Source organism: Pelophylax lessonae (genome assembly GCF_965119305.1).
Source record: "Pelophylax lessonae genome assembly, chromosome: 7".
NCBI lineage: Eukaryota > Metazoa > Chordata > Amphibia > Anura > Ranidae > Pelophylax > Pelophylax lessonae.
The window spans coordinates 56,536,426-56,555,883 of record NC_138774.1 but is presented as its reverse complement, the minus strand read 5'-3'; the positions used below and the strand labels follow the sequence as shown (position 1 = coordinate 56,555,883).

The following is a 19,458-nucleotide window of genomic DNA, read 5'->3' as shown; positions in this document are numbered from 1 at the left end:
TGCATGGGGGGACCGTTCAGATCCGCCAAAAAAACGAACAGGCGGATCTGAACTGTCCGCCTGTGTGAAAGGGGCCTTAAACAGAAATGCCACTTTAATATTTTCTAGGTGCGTTAAGCTGCGCTGATCGTCATTTACCAACACAGGCTCAATGCAAGGACACATAGAAAGCATTTGTTCTCTATGTTGCCTTCACACCATACACGTGTGCTGCATAAAAACGCACGACAATTCAAAAAAACGCATGGCAATGCACTGCAATACTTCACAATGCACCATTTTGCATGAAGTTGAATGAAGTGTCATTTCTCTGCCGAGTCATTCTCTGCATTAGCCTTGGTTCACACCAGTGTGGCTTTGAAATCACACTACTTCAGCAAAATGTCAAAGCTGCCAATCAGTGTGATTTCATGTGCAGATTGATGACATCTGTGTGACTTTATTTACACAGATGTCAATGCAAGTTGCATATGAAAACACACAGAAATAATGCAGGAACCTTTTTCAAAGTCGATGCGACATGAGTCACGGCAATTCAAACGGTTCCATTGCCGGAAAAGGGGTGCGATTTTGAACTATCAAATCGCACTGGTGTGAACCAAGGCTTTGATTGGTTATAAAGCTTCAGAAAAACGCATCTCCCGTTCTTACAAATAAATACAGCTTTATTTTCTGCCAAGCAGCTGCTGCTATAGTGACACTATAAAGCTAATAATAACAACAATAAAGTGCAAGCTATTATCTTGCACATGTTCAGGAATCCGAAATAATCTTTGAAAATACATTTATATTGCATGCAGAAAGTATATCTGTGCATCAAACTACAAGGAGCCAGCTTGCCAAGGTAACAGCTATACAGCGCAACCGTTTTTATCAGCGCAATAAAAAAAATTTGGTTTGTACGTTGTTATGCAAAACATATTCCCGACTATAATCCAGAGCACAGACAGACGTTGTGATTGGCTGAACCTACATACATAATGATCCAGAGGACAACGGCCACTCCAGCAACTCAAACAATGATACCATTGTGCTAGAAAAGTAAACGTCAAAGCAGGTGACTGTACAGGTAAAATGGGTTAAACATTCATCTATGGGTGCTAAAGTCCACATCTAACCCCCCCTCCACCATTTTAGCAAGCCCACCCCCCCAAAGCAGCTTCTGTATTGGCCTCTGTAGCCTGGCTTGTGTGACAAAGACAAGTGCCTCAGATGTCAGGTTGTGTAGGTGCAATGTGACAGCTGAACAGAAACATTATGGAGGGGAGCAGAGCAGCGAGCGAGTGGAAGAATGATTGAATGAGGGTGCAGAGGGGCGGCGAGGTCAGCAGGGGAGGAGGAGGAGGAGGGATGGAAGAGAGATGACAGGGAGACCCGTGTGAAAGGAAGAATCAGAGGACACACAAGAGCCAGAAAGAGCAGCCAGGACAGAGGAGAGGCAAAGGAAGGCGCACTGGACACACTGACAAAGCAGGAATTGTACTGATACTGGGGGGGGCATGCTGGTAACAGGTTTTGGAGTTAAATAGAGAAATGATATTTGCGAGGTGACAGCGGGGTCTGCTTATGGCAGGATAGGTGTGCAGTCACAGGAAATAAGGGAGCCATAGAAACAGGAGAGAGAAGAGTAAATAAACTGGAACTAATCCTGCGTTTAAAGACTTTCATCAGAGTAACTGCCTGAAATATACTGGGGGTGATTAATAACACAAATAAAGACAAAATGGGATTGTTACCCATGGTAACCAGGAGGGAGCTTTCATTCTGCAACATGCATAAAACAAAGGAAGGAAACGGGGCTCTAAAAGCAACATCTACTTTTTATAGATCAGCCCCAGACTGGAATTATAAATCCAGAATTGTCCGTCCATTTCATCTGAGCAAAGATCAGAGAGAGGTACAGGACCGGGGCCAGTACTAGGCTAACACACAAAACAAGAGTGACACTACAGAGACCAGCAGCAGACAATTAGACTTTCATTTATCCAAGGAAAATCAGTTTCATTTAATAAAGCAAACGTCACTATGGACAGTTTTGCGGTTAAGCCTGGTACATACAATCAGAAAATCAGACAAAAAAAAAACACTTTCAAAGTGATCGATAATCTGATCGTTCGTACACAGCTTTCGAGAGCCGATCACAACAGTTCATGGGAAAATATCTAAAAGGGCAAACAAATATTTTTCTCATACAATATCAGATCGTACGATTTTCATTTAATCAGTACATATTTCGTCCGAAAAAAAAAAAAAAAAACAGAAGCGCAAGACTAAGCATGTTCAGAAATGAAAGAATACACTACAACACATCACTTCCGAAGTTGTATTTTGTCTCATGAGAATTTCCCTACTTTACTAATCTCTATTTTTTTATATCAGACTAGCATGCAAAAAAAAAAAATGATCATTCATCCGATATTCTCTTATGTACAAGCCTTTTGTTTCTTCTAATAGAGCCGCTATTCTCAAGAGTTCCTCAACAGGTCGCTAGGGGCTCCTTGAGCTGCGGCTGATGGAGCTCCCATCTGAAGATGCTCACACAGTCCTGGCTCCAACACCACTTGGCAGAACCAGTAGCACAACACCAAGGGTCTTTTTATGGTTTGTCTCTAAAATCCTGATAACCGCTGTCAGAAGCATTCTTCCTCCCACTCACCACCAATGAAGGCGAGTTCTTCCTCCCACTGATCACCAATGTATAGAACGTTTCTTCTTCAACTGACAACGTAAGGGACATTCTTCCTCCCACTCACCACCAATGAAGGCGAGTTCTTCCTCCCACTCACCACCAATGAAGGCGAGTTCTTCCTCCCACTCACCACCAATGAAGGCGAGTTCTTCCTCCCACTCACCACCAATGAAGGCGAGTTCTTCCTCCCACTCACCACCAATGAAGGCGAGTTCTTCCTCCCACTCACCACCAATGAAGGCGAGTTCTTCCTCCCACTCACCACCAATGAAGGCGAGTTCTTCCTCCCACTCACCACCAATGAAGGCGAGTTCTTCCTCCCACTCACCACCAATGAAGGCGAGTTCTTCCTCCCACTCACCACCAATGAAGGCGAGTTCTTCCTCCCACTCACCACCAATGAAGGCGAGTTCTTCCTCCCACTCACCACCAATGAAGGCGAGTTCTTCCTCCCACTCACCACCAATGAAGGCGAGTTCTTCCTCCCACTCACCACCAATGAAGGCGAGTTCTTCCTCCCACTCACCACCAATGAAAGGGACATTCTTCCTCCCACTCACCACCAATGAAGGCGAGTTCTTCCTCCCACTCACCACCAATGAAGGCGAGTTCTTCCTCCCACTCACCACCAATGAAGGCGAGTTCTTCCTCCCACTCACCACCAATGAAGGCGAGTTCTTCCTCCCACTCACCACCAATGAAGGCGAGTTCTTCCTCCCACTTACCACCAATGAAGGCGAGTTCTTCCTCCCACTCACCACCAATGAAGGCGAGTTCTTCCTCCCACTTACCACCAATGAAGGCGAGTTCTTCCTCCCACTCACCACCAATGAAGGCGAGTTCTTCCACCCACTCACCACCAATGAAGGCGAGTTCTTCCTCCCACTCACCACCAATGAAGGCGAGTTCTTCCTCCCACTCACCACCAATGAAGGCGAGTTCTTCCTCCCACTCACCACCAATGAAGGAGAGTTCTTCCTCCCACTCACCACCAATGAAAGGGACATTCTTCCTCCCACTCACCACCAATGAAGGCGAGTTCTTCCTCCCACTCACCACCAATGAAGGCAAGTTCTTCCTCCCACTCACCACCAATGAAGGAGAGTTCCTCCTCCCACTCACCACCAATGAAGGAGAGTTCCTCCTCCCACTCACCACCAATGAAGGCGAGTTCTTCCTCCCACTCACCACCAATGAAGGCAAGTTCTTCCTCCCACTCACCACCAATGAAGGCAAGTTCTTCCTCCCACTCACCACCAATGAAGGCGAGTTCCTCCTCCCACTCACCACCAATGAAGGCGAGTTCCTCCTCCCACTCACCACCAATGAAGGCGAGTTCCTCCTCCCACTCACCACCAATGAAGGCGAGTTCTTCCTCCCACTCACCACCAATGAAGGCGAGTTCTTCCTCCCACTCACCACCAATGAAGGTGAGTTCTTCCTCCCACTCACCACCAATGAAGGGGAGTTCTTCCACCCACTCACCACCAATGAAGGCGAGTTCTTCCTCCTACTGATCACCAGTGTAAAGGACAGTCTTCATACCAAAGACCACCAATGTATAGAACATTTCTTCTTCGACTGACAACCAATGTAAGAGACATTCTTCCTCCCATTCACCACCAATAAAGGCGAGTTCTTCCTTCCACTCACCACCAATGAAGGTGAGTTCTTCCTCCCACTCACCACCAATGTAAAGGACATTCTTCATACCAAAGACCACCGATGTATAGAACATTTCTTCTTCGACTGACAACCAATAGACATTCTTCCTCCCACTCACCACCAAATGAAGCCGAGTTCTTCCACCCACTGATTGACCATCAATGTAATGGGCATTTTTTCATCCAATGACCACCAATATAAACACCCATAAATTAGTTTCAGCAGGTGTTATCTAAGACCTGAATATTTTAAGGGTTCCCTTTGGGGATAAAAGGTTGAGAAAGGCTACCCGGTGGTTTTGCTTTTACGTGCAGTAAGCAATAGCAATCAATTGCCATCCATCTTTCTGAAAATAAAGTCTGATTGGTTGCAACACTGTTACCACACATTGCAACAACACATAAAAAAATAATATTTGCATCCAAACTATGAACCAACCCCAGAATCATTCCAAAAATGTGGAAAAAATAAAACCTTGCTGTTTATGGTGTCACAAATTTGCAACCGTCCGGTACATGTGCAAAGACTAAAAATCAAAACAGAATCTGACAATCCTCCTAAGACGAATAAAAATCAGTTGTCCATGTGAAATCCCCTAATTTGGTCTATGTACTCTGTGCCATGGCTCACTATGATGAAGCCTACTGCATGTGTGGGAGAAGGGTAAACACATTTTCTCAGTGTCATGGACTAGGTTGCTTTATTTGCTTTTGTTTTCCATTGCAAGTAACAGCGTGAAGGTAACAAAAGCACGTAAGGAGCATTAGTATCAATGACATTTAGAAGGAGAGGGGATAGATGTGAGGGTGTGGGGGGAGGGGGGACCATAAAGACTACAACTCTCACAAACTCCCATCGGGAAAAGCTTGATCAGGACAGACCAGGTGTCAGAACAGATTACGAATATAAAACCTAACCTATAGGACAGAGTTGTTTATGTGTGATTACCAGATTATATATAAAATATAATTATTAAATACGTGCTAATTACTGATCTGAGTATCTGTCAGGATGTCAGTGATTTGTAGAAATCAATATAAGGACAGCTGTGACGTGGGAGATATTCTGCATTACAGAGAGTGCTGGCCTTCTGTGTGAAGTAACAAAAAGCATTAAAATGTCATTTATTCCTGCATAGAGCCCCACACACAAAACCTACAATTAGTCAGTTCCACGGACGTCACTGAGCAGATCCTCTCCCACACAGAGATGGCATTGGGAAGACAGATTCAGGGAGAATAGCAAGCTGCACAAATACATTGATGGTGTACAAACTTGGCACATCTTGTGAACCAACACCAAAATACACCCTTTGGTTTGGACAATTACTAGACCCATCTGCACCCCAGAAAGCTTTATAACCTCCCAGCATCACTGTACCCTATATATGTGATCCTTTGTGCACCCAATTTCCCACTAGCCGTTGGCCATCACAGTTTTGGCGTCCACAAACCCCCTTTAATGTCACCTAGTCAAGACCAATACAAATCATCACCCGAACATCTGGCCTTACCTCGCCGTGACCATAGCACTCTGACAGCTGAGAGTGTCGGAAAGAAGACGTGTTTCCCCCGAGCAACCAAATTCTACCTGTTCATGATTGTATTGCAGCATAGGGTGATGGTGGGGACATCCTGAGTGATTGCTACAGACAAGAACTGTTCTTTGTACTATGAATACATCCCAATGATCCAATCTATCTGACAAGAGACCAGGGTGAGGGAACCAACATTGTCTATACCAGTGCTCTCCAAACTGCGGCCCTTTGCTTCCCTTTATCCAGCTCTTGGGGCACTATTTTATCCACTGATACTAACATTGGGGTATAATCCCCCCCCCCACCTTACACCAATGATGGGACACAGTTCCTCCCAATGACCGCAAAGATGGGGTAAAATTCCTCCCAATAATGTCAAGGACGGGACACATTTCCTCCCAATGGTACCAACAATGGGACACATATCCTCCCAATGACACCAAGGACGGGACACAATTCCTCCCAATGACACCAATGAAGGGACACATATCCTCCCAATGACACCAAGGACGGGACACATATCCTCCCAATGACACCAAGGACGGGGCACAATTCCTCCCAATGACACCAAGGACGGGGCACAATTCCTCCCAATGACACCAACGAAGGAACACAATTCCTCCCAATGACACCAACGAAGGAACACAATTCCTCCCAATGACACCAACGAAGGGACACAATTCCTCCCAATGACACCAACGAAGGGACACAATTCCTCCCAATGACACCAACAATGGGACACAATTCCTCCTAATGACACCAACGAAGGGACACAATTCCTCCCAATGACACCAACAATGGGACACAATTCCTCCTAATGACACCAACGAAGGGACACATATCCTCCCAATGACACCAACGAAGGGACACATATCCTCCCAATGACACCAAGGACGGGACACAATTCCTCCCAATGACACCAATGAAGGGACACATATCCTCCCAATGACACCAAGGACGGGACACATATCCTCCCAATGACACCAAGGACGGGGCACAATTCCTCCCAATGACACCAAGGACGGGGCACAATTCCTCCCAATGACACCAATGAAGGGACACATATCCTCCCAATGACACCAAGGACGGGACACATATCCTCCCAATGACACCAAGGACGGGGCACAATTCCTCCCAATGACACCAAGGACGGGGCACAATTCCTCCCAATGACACCAACGAAGGAACACAATTCCTCCCAATGACACCAACGAAGGAACACAATTCCTCCCAATGACACCAACGAAGGGACACAATTCCTCCCAATGACACCAACGAAGGGACACAATTCCTCCCAATGACACCAACAATGGGACACAATTCCTCCTAATGACACCAACGAAGGGACACAATTCCTCCCAATGACACCAACAATGGGACACAATTCCTCCTAATGACACCAACGAAGGGACACATATCCTCCCAATGACACCAACGAAGGGACACATATCCTCCCAATGACACCAACAATGGGACACAATTCCTCCCAATGACACCAACGAAGGGACACAATTCCTCCCAATGGTACCAACAATGGGACACATTTCTTCCCAATGAAATCAACAATGGGACACAATTCCTCCCACTGACGCCAACAATGAGACACAATTCCTCCCAATGACACCAATGATGGAAATAAAATTCCTCCCAATGGCACTAATGATGGAACATAAGTGATCAAAAAAGGTGCTGCGCCATAAATATACAAATGAATGTACATAGAAGTGAAAATTCACTATAAAATTAAACACCTCCCATCAAATGTAAACGTGACATTCATAAAGTAGTGAAAAAAGACCCATCATATAGAATAATATCCAATAAAGTGCAAATTACATCGTGCAAATGCCAATCCAATCCAGATGGAAAAAGTGCCAGTGCTTTGGAGATCACTCCTCTCTCATGCAACCCTCCACCAAGTTTAAGATGGCTGCTCACCTCAAGTTCTCACCCATGTATTACCAGTGGGTCAGAGCAAGCATTTCCCTGAACGGGATACACTCCTGTAGGCGATGATCAGCAGGCGTTCCAGTAACCGACGGCCACTTATTCCCACTTTGGATTCAGATGTGACCCATACAAATAAGACAAAGGAGCCGATCTAAGGCTCTCCATACATTTATAAGTTTATTAAAAATGATATAAAAATACACTCACAATGGTAAGCACATCAAGCCGTGCTAGCTGTATTCAGCGAACCATTCTATGACGGTACACACTGTGAAATGGTGGAACATAATTCTTCACAATGATATCAACAATGAGACACAATTCCTCCCAAATATACCAACGATGAGACACAATTCCTCCCAATGGCACCAATGATGGGGCACAATTTCTCCCACTGGGGACAACGATGGGGGACAACGATGGGGGACAATTCCTCCCACTGTCACCAACGATGGGGGGACAATTCCTCCCACTGTCACCAACGATGGGGGGGGGGGACAATTCCTCCCACTGTCACCAACGATGGGGGGGGGGACAATTCCTCCCACTGTCACCAACGATGGGGGGGGGACAATTCCTCCCACTGTCACCAACGAGGGGGGGGGGGGGGGACAATTCCTCCCACTGTCACCAACGAGGGGGGGGGGACAATTCCTCCCACTGTCACCAACGAGGGGGGGGGGGACAATTCCTCCCACTGTCACCAACGAGGGGGGGGACAATTCCTCCCACTGTCACCAACGATGGGGGGGGACAATTCCTCCCACTGTCACCAACGATGGGGGGGGACAATTCCTCCCACTGTCACCAACGATGGGGGGGACAATTCCACCCACTGTCACCAACGATGGGGGGGACAATTCCTCCCACTGTCACCAACGATGGGGGGGACAATTCCTCCCACTGTCACCAACGATGGGGGGGACAATTCCTCCCACTGACACCAACGATGGGGGACACTGACATGAAAGATTGTTTTCCCACTGATGTGAGGACCTTTTCTACTCCCAATGGCCACAGTCCAGCCCCCTAAAAGTCTAAAACCTCGTTCACGTTGGAGCGATTTGTCATGTGATTTGGCAGGTCAAATCGCATGACAAGTTGCAGCCAATTGCAGGTAATGGCACTGTTCGAATAGGTGCAGCGATTTGCAAAAGTAGTTCCTGCACTACTTTTGCCAATTTCAGGTGACACTTCAATAGACATCTGTGTATGAAGCTGCACAGATGACTTTCAAGTAGCACCTGAAATTGCGCTGACCCGCTACATTGAAATCGTGTTACTTCCGCTGAAGTAGTATGATTTCAAAGTAGCACCAATGTGAACCAGGGCTAAAGGATAGTAAATTGGCCCTTTGTTTAGAAAGTTTGGAGACTCCCCACACCCTGGTTTACTATAACCTTGCTCCTTTATTTATTGCAGCTCCATTCTAATCAAGACCACGGAACATCAATTTACTGGAAAAAAATTATCTGTATTCCAATTCCAAATATTCAATACATTTGTTCCACTACAACCAGCATAAGTTCTTTCTCTAGAATCTCCCTACCATGCAATATTGTATCATTTTATTTTAAAGCACTGAACTGCGACAGCCATTGCTGAACTCATTCTAAAAATGCTAGTCGCCTGGCTACGTTTTGACTTTGACACGTCCGAGTCACTAGCCCATAACACGTATCCAGATCAACAAAGTAAGCAAAAGTTAGAATGTCTTATTAAGACTGCATTCACATATGGTCGCTCTGAAAATGCAGACATTATTGTGCGCTTCTGCTCATGTTTTCAGAAATGTGGTAAAACGTGTGACACGATTGTGGTGCCACCATTTCTTGCTGCGATTTCCAGCATTTGTCACGTGAAAAATCGATGCAAAATACACCTGGCTCGCTTCTGGGTGGAGCTTCCTTGGCACAGGTATTATACATAGGGCAGCTCATGCAAGTGAACGGGCTCTGCTCTATGCATGTAAAACACGCAAAAAAAAAAAAAAAGTGTCAGCGGGAATTCACATTCCCGCTACGCGAAGTGTGTGAAACGCGCTGTCATGTTTTACTGCTATCTGGGGCTCCATTAGCCTCCCATACACACTGACTGCAGCTTTGAAATTGTGCAACTTCATCTGAAATCGCACGATTTCAAAGGCGCAACTCAGTGCAACTTAAGCGGAGTTCCACCCAGTTTAATAAGTTGAGATGTATGCAATCCCCTTTAAATATGCTTTTACCAATGTAAATTATTTTTTAAGTAAGGAAATACCGTTTTTCTTTATTCATCCCCACTTCCGGGTCCTGCTGCCTATAGGCAATTACGTCACTCTGCGATTCGCAAGGGCTCCTTGGATAGCGGCGTTATGTATCCCAGCAGCCCTAGCGAATTGCCGAGTTACGAAATCTCGCGTTATTTCCAGACCGGCACCAGCTGTTCTCAGGGATGATTTGCATTCGGTCCGCGCTCCGCCCCGCCTCCTCTCAGTGAGCGCGGACTGAAAGCATTACATCCCATAGAGCTCACTGAGAGGAGGCGGGGCGGAGCGCGGACTGAATGCAATACATGAACAGGCACCTGAACAGGCTCATCTACTGTACCAATATACTGCTGTGTATGGATGTAGTGCTTGTGATTAGAATAAACCCCCCCCCCCCCCATTTCATACAATGGAGTCCCGTGCTTGTTAGCCATTATGGTCTAAGCCAGCCTTTTTCAACCAGGGTGCTTTGACGTTTCTTCAGGGGTGCCTTGGAAAAAAATGCCTAAAAATGTATACAAATCAGCAGATAGATTAAACCTGGGATTTATTGTGCACCATTTCAACCTTCCAGCCAGCGGCGTCCTAACAACCAGTGAGGTCATCAGTGTTGATAAGAAGGGCGTTGATTGCCTACACAGCATCCTTGTTTGACCCTCCCCTGCCCCTCTCCCATCAACACTGGGGTCACATTGGTGGTGAGAAACTGTGGAATACTAGTCAGTACTAGGGTGCAAAAGTGAATTTAAATCACCTCTATAGTTGGGTGTCCAACGTGTGTCGATGCTTCCGTATTATGTAAAATTATCGGAACAATATTCTACATTTTAAAATGGGGTGCCTTGAAATTGTTCAAAATTTTAAAGGGTGCCTTCACTGAAAAAAAGGTTGAGGAACACGGATCTAAGCTGAAACTTCCTTTCTGCAGCTTCACACAAATGCTGTCCATCATCTTCACATCTTCCATGACTTGCTCTATATTTCCTCATACAATCAGTGTTATTATCTGCCTCCATCATAGTTTAACCCCCCCCCCCCCCGATATGCCTGCAAGATATGTACTAGTTACTGTGGTATAGCAGTCACCCCAGTACTTTCCTGTGCTAGTCTCAGGAACTGACCCTTTACCCCGGCCATGCTTGCAATGATTCAAAAAGTGTAACCACGCTAGTGAAAAATGTGAAACAATACGGGCTCTTTCACACGGGCGTTCCGTATGTCCGTTTTTCATCCCATCCGTTTCCGGATGAAAAACGGACATAATGTATCTCTATGTAAATATGGATGTCAGTGGATGATCATCCGCTGACATCCGTTGAGAAACCTATTTTTTCTTCCATTCAAAAAACGGAACGGACGCAAAAACGCATGTCAATGGTGTCATCCGCTGATATCCGTATTTACATGGAGATACATTATGTCCATTTTTCATCCGCAAACGGATGGGATGAAAAACGGACAGACGGACCGGATGACATAAGTGTCATCCGTGTCCGTTTCAAAAAAAAAAAAAAAGGACCTGATCGGGCAAAAAAAACTGAACGCCCGTGTGAAAGAGCCCTAAAAGTAGCAGCTTCCAGTGAGGTAACACAAAGACCAAATAATAATAATAAAACAAGCTGCGCTAAGTGATCAAAAATAGGGAGACCAATTAATAAATTGATCACTGAGTGAAAAAAAAAAAAATGTGTTCAAATATATCTATAAAATTGATTATAAATTACATGCAAATAAATAGTGACATCGGTGACGAACCAAAATGTCCAAAATAACTGCAATACAATAAATTAAGGTGCTGAGATAATGAAAAAAAGATGCGCTAAATAATGATCATTGATATATTAGTACACAATAAATATGAAAAAAAAAATCATGCAAAAAATGATGAGTATCTGAATACACAGAAATGACCCAAAGCATCAATTAAATAAAAAGAATAAATTAATATATGAATAATTTCAAGTAAAAGTCCCGTTAAAGGGTGTAACACAGTGTGTGATATTCAATAAACTGTGCAATAAATCCACTGCAAGTGCTCAATAATCCGCCACCATCAGATATGCTTACCAGAGGCCAATAAATATGGGGGCTTATAAACACCAAGGCAGAGGAAGCAGCAAGATTCCAATCGACCAAACTAAACCTGGGGTGATGTCCACGACTGTGAATGTACAGGCCGTATGTGTCACCTAAGTGACAACACTTGTCCCAGCCTCACGGTCCATGGATGAATAAAGCAGCAATCATGGAATAAAAAACATTAGAAGCCCCATAATGTAAAACCATCCAAATATAATTTATTATAAAAGAAAGACACTTACAATAATGCAGATTGTGAGCGCTAAAAAACCAAAGCCCCCGGCCAACTGGAAAATCCACCCATCCTTCTGGGTTACATGGGTGACGTCAGCACGCCGTGACCCGACGCATTTCGTCACAACTGACGTCTTACTGGGGCACTACTGGGATGCTTGCAATGATAAATGATCTGTTACAGTTTGAACCGTTTCAATGATCATCTGTCTGAAAATGAATTTTTCCCATGACAAAGAAAACATTGATTTGGTTGGTCAGATCTTCAGTTGGCACCAGCGGATTCTTTTTTGACAAAACCCACAGCATATATTTACTGTATTTATCATCTCTAAAGGAGAATATTCCTTTACTGAAAACAACTGTCTTTTTTTACATCTGATTTACTAAGTAGAATATCTGTATTATTACATGTATGGCTAGTGTGAGATTTCACTACAAGACCTGCACCCCCCCGTCACTCCGATCTCTATCATACACCCCAAATCTACAACAGCGCCTGACATATTCAACCTCAAAACCAGAGAGCCTGAGATTCCACAACTCCCAATACACGGACTTCTTACACATTTCATAGGTGACACCACAAAGTATTTGAAAGAAAAGCTGTTTTTTTTTTCTCTACAACAGCCAATCAGATTCTCAATTTTCCAGAGCCTGTAGGAGAATCTGATTTACAAAGCCCAGGCAGCTTCTGCCGTGAATCAATGAAGAAGATTTAATCAGGTTCTGTCTAATCGGTACTAAAGCTGGATGAGATGTGTGCAATGAGAGTCAATGGCGCTGTTCACACCGCTGTGCATCGCTCAGTCCTGCACAGAGAACCTTTACAGCAGTTTGACAAACAAGCATTTGCCACAGAACTAAAAGGAATGCATAAATAATAAAGAGACTTGTATATAAATGTATTTAGGCAGCCCATACAGAATTTTTTTTTCCTCTTTCAACCACTAGGTTGAACAAAAAAATTACCCATTTCCCCCATTCAACACATTAGGTGTGGATGAGGGAATCCTCCAGATCAGCGGCTTATTTACTAAAACTGGAGAGTGCAAAATCTGGTGCAGCTCTGCATAGAAACCAATCAGCTTCCATGTTTAAGAGACGGTTCACACCGCGGCGACTCAGTCGCCCCGACTTTGAAGTCGCCTGTGCAGCACAACTTCATCGCGGCTTGCAAACGACTTCTCATAATAGAAGTCAATGCAAGTCGCTCCGACTTCGCCCAAAAGTAGTGCAGGAACCTTTTTCTAAGTCGGAGAGACTTGAGTCGCTCTGATTGGAACGGTTCCATTGCACAGCATGGAGCGCTACTGGTCAGGCGACCAAAAGTCGGAGTAGTGTGAACCGGCTCTTATTGTCAAAGCTTATCTGAACAAGCTAGATGCTGATTGGCTCCCATGCACAGCTGCAACAGAGTTTGCACACTCCGGTTTTAGTAAACCAACCCCAATGTGTTCAGACAGTGGGGAGACTTCCCTGCCACCTCAATACAATGATCAATGCTGCTGGGTCCAGCTGAAGGCGCTGATCACACAAAAAGTTTCAAACAATCTTCTTGTATAGAAGCCTTGTGGTAGATTGACTTCTGTACAACCAGCCTGCCAATACATGGATCAAAATTTGTCCAGTCCCTGCTGAACCACCTACATTTTGGTCCAAGTATGACCATCTTAACATATTCACTTGTGTGTAAATTTCAGCTTGAGCTATTGGGCTCTGTAAACAACCGGCTTTAGTCAACAGAAGGCAAAGCTTCTAAACCAGCTGAATTTCAATACAAGTATGGCCGGCTTTACAGCCTCACTCCTGGCAGGAATAGAAATGACCCTTGCAGTGCAAATCGCCACCCCCCCCCCCCCCCCAACACACACGGATTACAAGGAATAAGTGCTTGTTAAAGCTGAACTCCAGGAATGAAGCCAGCCATAGATGGGTCAAATCTCAGCTGGTGCAGCAGGGATAGACGATATTCGATCCATCTACATGCAGGCTGATTGTACTCGATCGACATTGGTACAACCAGTTGGTCAGATTTTCTTCATGTGATCGCTGCCATGGGTTATAGCCACCAGCAGTGATCATTGTGCTCTGCTGGGTCCCCGCCAGCAAAATACAATAGCACTGCGGGAGGGATTCCCCCAGCAACACTCATTGTACTGATAGAGGAATCAAGCAATTTTCTTTCCTTTCACCAGTAGTGGAAAGAAGGAAAATGGCATAATGTATTGGCTGCTTTAGACAAAATCTACCCCTGCAGCAGACCCCCCCCACACTGCGAGGGTTAAACTCTTGTTTGGTCAAAGGACAGAGGAATTAGAGCCATCATCTATCTTTTTCCTCACTCCAGCAGACTTCTCCATCTCTGCGACCTGAGACTTTTTCTCTAAGGTGCTCCGGACGGCGGGCGCACCAAATACAACGCAGGACCAAGTGTCCCTCATTGTAGGCAAGGGTGGCGAGGGCCTGTTTATCACCGGGAGTGTCTGAGAAGAGGAGAGCAAATAATAAGGTAATCAGTGCAGCCTTTTCCTCCACCCCCAGACTTAACAAGCATTTAACCCTTGCAGTGCTAGGGATCCCACGGTAAGGGTTTTTCTCTTTTTTTTTAACCAGTTAAGGTTCTCACATGTACAAAATTCATGCATTTAGAAAGATGAACATTTCCACCAGCCCTTAGCAAAAATCTGAACGCCCCCATCCCGTCCTCCCTCAGTCCTATTATCGGCATGGAGAATGATGGGAAGGAGAGAAGAGCGGAGAGGAGAAGAGCGGCTCCACGTGGTGTATGAGAGCGGCTAACGAGACACGGCAGGAAATGTGGGGGTTTGGATGATCGGGGGACATGCGCCAGCACAGTGATTGGTGTATAGCTGGAAATATAGAATACGGCAGAAATCCTGGTAGTGCAAGTCCAGAACTATGCCAACCACTGCTTATCATGGCGCAGCAACACTAGATCTCTACCCATGTAGCATCCATGTCCTATTCCAATAACCCCCCCCCCCCCGATATCCAGCAATGTGCTGTGACCTGAACCCCCTCACTGATCATCATACAACCCCCCATCTCCTGCACCCCCCAATCCATTACCATACTTCTGCCACTCTGCAATGACCAGAACCCTCCATATTCCAGTATATACTGGCACCTTCCAATGCCTCGCTACAGCTGGCACCCCAGATATCATTTGTGTAATGACCTGCTCCCCTCTCATACACCTAACACTGTAAGACTCCCCATAACCTGCACCCCTCTATTTCCAGCCATACACTGGTTATTGTGCCAACACTTCCCCTGCTGTACACCCCCAGATTTACCACCTATCACCACTCGTTGTACCAGCAATCCCCCTCCCCCTATGCTGCACCCTTCAAATTCCAGCCACACAGAACATTGGGCCATGATCTGCACCCCCTTAACTCTTCAAATAAACCAATCACTGTGTCAGCACATTCCCCCCCCCCCCCCGGCCACCCCCAGATTTCTAGTCATATACTAATCATTGTGCCAACGCATATCCTACACCCCTATCCTGTACCCCCCAGATTTGCAGCCTTACACTAGTCCCTGTGCAATGCCCTGAACCCCTAAAGTTTTGTCATACACCCACTGTCAGCAGAAGCCTCATTTGCTGCACCCCTCAAAATCCAGCCTTACACAGGGCACTATGCCAGGACTTGCACCCCTAGTGTACTAGCACATGCCCCCCTCCCCCCATATCCAGCACCCCTAGATTTTCAATCAAATCCCAGTCATTATGCCATACCCCTGAATTACCATCATAAACCACTTTTAATACAAGCAGAAGCCCCCCCCCCCCCATAGGCTGCACCCCTAGATTTCCAACCAAGCACCAGTCACTGTGACAACACCCCCCCCCCCCCCATAAAACCCGAACCCCCGGATCTGCATCCCAATTACTGTACTATGTGCTGACCCCTGAGATCCTGTCATAGCCCAGTGATTAGGGGCCCCATAACTTGTACCACCATATTTCCAGTCATTCAGCCATTAGGACCCCCAATATAAGCTGCACCCCCATATTATCAGTAACTGTGCCATTAGGGGCCACCTATATATGCCCAGTCATTTACCCATTATTGCCCCCAATATAACCTGTGTCCCCATATTTCCTGTCATTAGGGCCCCCGATATAACCAATATTCCCCCATATTTCTAGTGATTCTGCCATTAGGGCCCCTATATGTCATGCACCCCCATATTCCCAGTCAATAGGGGCCCCCTTTTATATCCTGCACCCCCATATTCCCAGTCTATAGGGGCCCCCTTTTATATCCTGCACCCCCATATTCCCAGTCAATAGGGGCACCCTTTTATATACTGCACCCCCATATTCCCAGTCAATAGGGAACCCTTTTATATCCCGCACCCCAATATTCACAGTCGTGTCATTGGGGGCCCCATAACTTGTACCCTCACACTCAATCATTAGGAGCTCCCCAAAGCTTGCACCCCTATATTCCCAATGATTAGGGGGCCCCCATACATCCTGCTTCCCAATATTCCTATTCAGCCATTAGAACCCCCAATATAACCTGTACCCCACAATCATTAGGGTCCTCCATACTCAGTGATTGTGCCATTGGTGGCCCCAATAGCTTGCACCCCCATATTTTGAGTCATTAGGGGCCCCCCATATTACCAATGATTTTGCACCCCAAAACCTGTACCTCCAAATTCTCCGTAAATGTACCAATAGGGGGACCCCATATTCGCCACCCCCATATTCCCATGCTCTCAATAATTAGGAGCCCCCCATAGCTTTCACCCCCAGTGAGTGATTAGGGGCCCCCATATGTCCTTCCCAATATTCCCATTCAGCCATTAAAGCCCCCCAATATATCCCCTGTACCCCCAGTCATTAGGATTCTCCATACAAACTGCACCCCCCTATTCTCAGTCATTGTGTCATGGGGGGCCATAGTTTGCACCCCCATATTCTCAGTCATTGGGGTCCCCCATAACTTGTACCCCCATAATATCACTTAGGAGCCCCTCACATTCCCAGTCATTAGTGGCCCCCATATGTCCGGCACCCCCCTCAGTCACCCCGCTCGGCTCTCCTCACACAGCCCGGTCCCATCTGGTGCACACAGCCGGCTCCCTTCCCCCGGGAGCGCTCCTCCGTCCCCCGGCTCCGTCCATTCCTTTCCCCGCTCCTCTCCTTCCACACACCGCCCCCCATCCACTTTCCCCCGGACTTCCCCCCGGTTCCGGCACTTACCGACATCGGCTCCCCCGGAATCCCACTCCGAGCTCCGCCGATCCCAGCGCTTCCCACAGCGACACTACACGGCACGCCCACCGCCCACAGACACGCCCACCGCCTCTGCACTCACTACGCTAACCCCGCCCACGGCCAACATGGCTGCCTGAACGCCGCCAACCACAGCGTAGTCTGCCAATCACAGGTCTTTTTTTTCTATCAGCTTTATTAACAAGTTTACAAAGTGAACACTGGCAGTGAACTTGTTAGGAGCGATGACAGGGGCTGCTAGGAAGAGTCTCAGATCATCCCCCTTCCTATACACACTGCCCCCCTTTAACCCTACACCCCCCTTCCTGTACACACTGCCCCCCTTTAACCCTACACCCCCTTCCTATACACACTGCCCCCCTTTACCCTTACACCCCCCTTCCTGTACACACTACCCCCATTGCCCTCCTTTAACCCTACACCCTCCTTCCTGTACACACTGCCCCTCTTTAACCCTACACCCTCCTTCCTGTACACACTGCCCCCCTATAACCCTACACCCCCTTCCTGTACTGTACACATTGCCCCCACTGCCATCCTTTAACCCTACACCCCCTTCCTGTACACACTGCCCCCACTGCCCTTCTTTAATGCTACACCCCCTTCCTGTACACACTGCCCTCCTTAAACCCTACACCCCTTCCTCTACACACTACCCCACTGCCCTCCTTTAACCCTACACCCCCTTCCTCTACACACTGCCCTCCTTTAACCCTACACCCCCTTCCTGTACACATTGCCCCCACTTCCCTCCTTTAACCCTACACCCCCTTCCTGTACACACTCCCCCCACTTCCCTCCTTTAACCCTACACCCCCCTTCCTGTACACACTGCCCCTAGTGCCCTCCTTAAACCCTACACCCCTTCCTCTACACACTACCCCACTGCCCTCCTTTAACCCTACACCCCCCTTCCTCTACACACTGCCCTCCTTTAACCCTACACCCCCTTCCTCTACACACTGCCTCTACTGCCCTCCTTTAACCTTACACCCCCTTCCTCTACACACTGCCCCCACTGCCCTCCTTTAACCCTACACCCCCTTCCTCTACACACTGCCCTCCTTTAACCCTACACCCCCCTTCCTGTACACACTACCCCCACTGCCCTCCTTTAACCCTACAACCCCCTTCCTGTACACACTGCCCTCCTTTAACCCTACACCCCCTTCCTCTACACACTGCCCTCCTTTAACCCTACACCCCCTTCCTGTACACATTGCCCCCACTTCCCTCCTTTAACCCTACACCCCCTTCCTGTACACATTGCCCCCACTTCCCTCCTTTAACCCTACACCCCCTTCCTGTACACACTCCCCCCACTTCCCTCCTTTAACCCTACACCCCCCTTCCTGTACACACTGCCCCCACTGCCCTCCTTTAACCCTACACCCTCCTTCCTGTACACACTGCCCCTAGTGCCCTCCTTAAACCCTACACCCCTTCCTCTACACACTACCCCACTGCCCTCCTTTAACCCTACACCCCCCTTCCTGTACACACTGCCCTCCTTTAACCCTACACCCCCTTCCTCTACACACTGCCCTCCTTTAACCCTACACCCCCTTCCTGTACACATTGCCCCCACTTCCCTCCTTTAACCCTACACCCCCTTCCTGTACACACTCCCCCCACTTCCCTCCTTTAACCCTACACCCCCCTTCCTGTACACACTGCCCCTAGTGCCCTCCTTAAACCCTACACCCCTTCCTCTACACACTACCCCACTGCCCTCCTTTAACCCTACACCCCCCTTCCTCTACACACTGCCCTCC

At 47.1% G+C, this 19,458-nt stretch overlaps 1 protein-coding gene across 2 annotated transcripts in view; it reads right to left on the bottom strand.

Moving 5' to 3' along the window:
* The window catches only part of SIPA1L3 (signal induced proliferation associated 1 like 3), a 363,749-nt gene extending 346,000 nt beyond the window's left edge, over nucleotides 1-17,749 (bottom strand). For both annotated transcript variants that reach the window (XM_082263616.1, XM_082263619.1), the window contains exon 1: nucleotides 17,651-17,749. The gene's annotated coding sequence lies outside the window, so the exon portion shown is untranslated. The remainder of the gene's footprint in view (nucleotides 1-17,650) is intronic.
* Between the last annotated feature and the right edge of the window lie 1,709 nt (nucleotides 17,750-19,458).